Here is a 4,676-nt window from a genome sequence, read left to right as displayed (position 1 = left end):
TGACCACCAGATTTTCTGTAAGGTGTGACCAAGGCAATGAGCTGATTTTATAAAGAGGGAGCCATGCCTGAGCTGATTTGCTGTTGACAGCCTCTCACATCAATATAAAACACTCCGCCTCTTTGCTGAAGGAGACCCACAGGCCTGGGAAGGGTGGGGGGATTCTTGTTGAAGATACAGGGGCTTTTCTGCCATCCCTGTGACGTGGCCTCACCCCATCTTTAATTGAAGATGTCCACAACCCCACATTCCTGCGCAGTGGCAAGGAATCACCATTCCTCTGCAGTACCAACAAGAGGCAGAGGTTAGAGAGAAGGGAAAAGTGCAGGAAGCCGACCCCACTGGGGGGAGCTCGGAGGGGGGGCAGTGTGATATCCTCGATGTGGACTTTCAGATGTTGGTGGCTTTGTTCAGTCCCTGCCATTCTCTAACCAGAATTAGGGTCAAGACACACTGTAGCAATCCCAGAGATCCCAACCAGCAATGCTCCCTCTCCTTTTAAAATTTAAACCTTCAGGTTTCTGGATTGAGTAGCCAGCACTTCTAGTAGCAGCCTCCCTGTGGATGGACACACACACACATACACGCTTCCCTAAGCAGGACCCACTTTGGGGAGCAAGGAATATAATTTGCTGCATGGTGCCACTGGAAAAACCGGCGACATTACCCTTTACCCAGGCAACGGAGGCAGGCAACTGGCCTTGTGACTGCAACCAGCAGCTTTAAGAATGCAGTCCTTTCTGCTTCAAGGCAGAGAAGAAATTGTTTTTGCCTCTTTTTTATTTGCAGTTATTATCCCCGAGGCTTTCCCGACCCCAATCCCGGACACCATCCTCAGAGTTCAGGTCCTCCATTGGCAGTGCCCAAAGGGGGGACCCTGGGCGGCCTGTCCGGGGCCCAAGAGGGCGGCTCCCTCTGCACGGAATCCTTCCCTAGTGACTCCCAAATCCGGCGTTTTCTCTGCCCGCCTTTCCCTCGGGGGAGACTCGGAGAGGCTGCAAAAATCTGGGCGCCCGCTCGCTCGCTTGTCAAGAAGCAAACTGTCTTCACATTCTCCAAGAGCAACATCCCTGCCTAGGAAGAGGAAAGAAGAGGCAAAATAAATAAAACCAGTTAATGTTGTAGTTAACTTGCAAATCAAGTAAATCTGTTGGTGCCGTATTTGAGAAATAAACCATCAGAGCGTCACAGCAAACACACACTTCTGAACGTCTTCATTTTGATTTAATGGTATATCAGCGTCAACTATCGCTTCCTCTGCTGGTACACACGGCCTGATGCCGCGGGAGGAGGGTGCCCATGTTTATCACCGAGTGAGATGACTAATTACACCTTGTCAATCACCGGCTATGAAGACATAAAACCAGCGCGCACAATGAAGTAGTTGCCTGCAGCGTCAATTAGTTGGCGATTCGGAGGTTATTGCGTGGCCCTGCTTTGGCCGCCTCTAATAACGGGACAGAGCGCCGGGAACGGCGCACTGATCAATCACCCTCCTTCCGCGGCTCCCCGGCTCCCCGGCTCCCGCCCCCCTCTTCCCCCACCCCACCCGGCCTCACTTTCTCTGGGCCGCATGTGCTTCCTCCCTCCGCGGCCCAGGCTCCGTGGCGCCGGCAGCCCCGGGAGCCCCGGGAAGTTCGCGCGCGGCAGCTCCGCAGCCGGCAGCCGGGAGCCCCGCAGCCTTCGGGGAGCGCCGGGGCTGGTGGCCCCTTTGTTGGAAGAGGCGTGGAGGGAGCGCTTTTGTTCTGAGTTAGTCACGGTGGCCGGCTGGAGGCTGCTACCTCATTATGCGCCGGGTCTGCTTGTCTGCGAGGAAGCAGATGGTGGGGAGGTAGGCAGCGGCGAGAGTAGCCAGACCTGAATTCCGTTCACCTGTCACCTCCCACAAAAGGCAGGTTCTAGGGACTTAGGGATTCTTTCTCCCTATCTGGGGGAGGGGCGTCGAGGGGCCGCCGTTTCCGACGCCTCGGAATATTACTTTTACCTGCGGGTGCCTGCTCCCCCAACCTCCTGCCTTCCCCTCCGCTGCGGCTTCTCGCACCGTGTAAATGTCACTCACGTGTCAGGATGTGTGTTTACAGCCTGTTCCTTTCCTTGTTTAGTCTTCGTGGACAGGGCTCAGCGGTTGTGCGACGTTCCCCCCCCCGCCCCCGCCTCTGGGGAAGATTAGCAAAGTTACCCGCCTCCGAGCCCAGGGCCAGGGCACCCAGATCCCGCCCCGCGGCGGGAGAAGCGTTTGAGCCTCTAGCAGACCCGGGCGCGTCCCAGCCTGACACGAAGGGCTGCAAAGGCGGGCGCACCCGGCGGGAATCGTGACTGCCAGGGAATTTGGGGTCGGTCAGCGATGGGCGTGGACTGCAGGTCAGAGTGGCGACGAAATCGTGTGCTTACATATGTGGGGGGAGTGGAGAGCCGCAGGGTGTGTTTCCGTGTTTCTTGAGAAGCCCCGCGGCAAGAGTTATCGAGTGCACCTCCTCCCCCACCCGCCCCCCACCTCCTAAATCAGCCACTCGAGTTCTCGTAAACGTATTGTATCCATCTAGCCTAGGCGCGGAGCTGCACCAAGGACAAACTCTCCAGCGTTGTTACAATTTTTTTCTACCCTTTGGGCGACCTCCAGATGAACCCCGGTGACTCCCAGATTAGATTTTCATTCCTTACTTTCTTTGAAAGAAAGTGCCCCAGATGCGTCAGTAAAACATGCCTGTGTATACGTGTAGGCGTCCGCGTGCCTGGGCGCGGGCCGTGTGCAGGCGCCAAAGTACACGTCTGTGTGAACACACGCGGAGGCGCGCGTCTTTGGGTTTATGGTCCTTCCCTCACGTTGGGGCATCTGTGCATGTGCAGCGTGTACACACGTACTTGTAACTTCAAGAGTTTTTTCAAATACGCAAAACATGGCCGGGGAGAAGCGCACGCAGGGATTTAGGTAGTATTGTCTCAACATGCAATTGTATGTATAACATGCAATTTACGACTTTACGACTGCATGCTCCTGCCTGGCGCTGGACACCTATAGCCGATGTGCCTGTGTAGATCCTAGTCCTACATCCTTGCTGGCCGTGTTTTTGCCAACAGAGAAGAACATGTGCGTTTGCACACATGAACACGCATGCATGTGCTCGGGCATTACACACACACATATGTTTATGTTTGAAAGTTTTGCACAGTAGGTAGAAGGTAGCCGCCCCTTGCCTCCTTTTGGCAAGCAAGTCCCTTCAGACTGACCCACCTCCAAAGCAGACCCAGGAAATGGGACTCCTGTTACTGACTTGGCTCATTCAGTTTTTCTCCACAGTCACTTTTTTATTTCCTTAATCCTGCTTCACCACATACTAGGTATCATGCTTGTGTCCCCAAGAGACTCTAGGTTAAGCCTGAAGTCTGGGGGTTTGGGGTGGCAGCTGAGATTTCCCCACAGGCGGGGTTGTTGATCCTTGGCGAAGTGGTACAGCCAGGCAGCAGGGTGGACGCCTGTCAACAGCTGGGTCTGTGGCACGATGCAAACAGCAGAGGATGGGCCTGCGGTCTTTAAGGACCTCAGTGATACCCAGTGTATGCCGGAGTGAAAAGTTTTTAATAGGAGGAGATGGAGAGGGAAAAGAGGGAGTGATGAGGGAATTTGGTTAGTGCCTACGACGTTCCAGATACTTTAAAATCCATGATCTCTTTTGTTCATTACCTGTGTGGAGGGGGCCTTCTCGTCCCTCAATGAAAAGATCAAAAACAGTCTAAAGGGAGTTCAGTCACTTGCCTAAGGTTACATTGCATGTAAGTGACAGAACTGGGATTCGAACTTATGCGTTAACTAGCGCCTAAAGCCATGCTCGCATCCGCTTTTTCAGGCTCTAGAGGGACAGGGAAGGGGCAAGAAGGAGCTGCACGCTCCCATTAAGTGGGCCCTAGCTTGCTTGGAGCAAGGCTACGCTGGCTGGCCCTCCTCCCCCGGAGTCCTACAGCTCCCGCCGGCTCTAGCCTCTCTGGCTCAGCTGGGTCCTCAGGAGGCCTAGGCGGCCGCCCGCAGCCCGCAGCGCGGAGCCTGGGCCGAAGGCCGAGCTCCGCGGGAAGCAGCTGAAGGCTCCCGCAGCTCTGCCCCAGGCCTGCCTTCCCAGGCCTTCCCAGCCGGTGCCCGAGGCGGCGGCTCTGGGCCGATGAGAGACCGGAGTTGAGAGCTCGTCAAGCATCCTCGGGCTGCGCCTTCTTAGGATGGAGACGGCGGGGAGAGAGGGTTTAATTTTCCATCCCGAAGAAATCTCAGGAAACTGTTCGCAGCTTAAAAAACTCCAAACCCCGCGCTCTCCCTCCTCCCTCCCTTCCTCCCGCCCCCTCCCTCCAGCCTTGCCCACCAGCTCCCACCATCTCGTCGCTCCTCTCCTCCTCCTGCTTCTCCCCTCCCTCTTGGGTCTCCCGCCTTCCCGGAGCACGCGCTGCCAGGGCTCTGGGTGCTGAGCGGCCAATGGCGCGGCGGCAGGACGTGATGTAAGGCGCGGCTGTAGAAAAGGCGCGGACGCTTGGCTGGCGCGGACTGCAGAGCCGGGGCTGGGCTCGGCGCGCTCTTGGAGAGCCTTGCGCGCGGCTGGGCCCGAGGCCGGCGGCTCCTCCTCCCACTCTGCTCCTCCTCCTTTTTCTCCTCCTCCTCCTCCACCACCACCTCCTCCTCCTCCTCCTCCTCCTCC

The 4,676-nt window shown here is 56.6% G+C and overlaps 1 protein-coding gene across 1 annotated transcript in view; it reads left to right on the top strand.

Annotated features, from left to right (window-relative positions):
* Positions 1 to 2,264: 2,264 nt before the first annotated feature.
* The window catches only part of LHX2 (LIM homeobox 2), a 22,827-nt gene continuing 20,415 nt past the window's right edge, over positions 2,265 to 4,676 (top strand). The window contains exon 1 of the mRNA XM_073876729.1: positions 2,265 to 2,361. The gene's annotated coding sequence lies outside the window, so the exon portion shown is untranslated. The remainder of the gene's footprint in view (positions 2,362 to 4,676) is intronic.

The sequence above is a fragment of the Callorhinus ursinus genome, unplaced genomic scaffold (assembly GCF_003265705.2).
Source record: "Callorhinus ursinus isolate GAN/ISIS: 27379988/994484 unplaced genomic scaffold, GSC_fseal_2.0 scaffold24, whole genome shotgun sequence".
NCBI lineage: Eukaryota > Metazoa > Chordata > Mammalia > Carnivora > Otariidae > Callorhinus > Callorhinus ursinus.
Note: the sequence above shows the minus strand (reverse complement) of the source record. Positions and strands in the feature narration are given on the sequence as shown.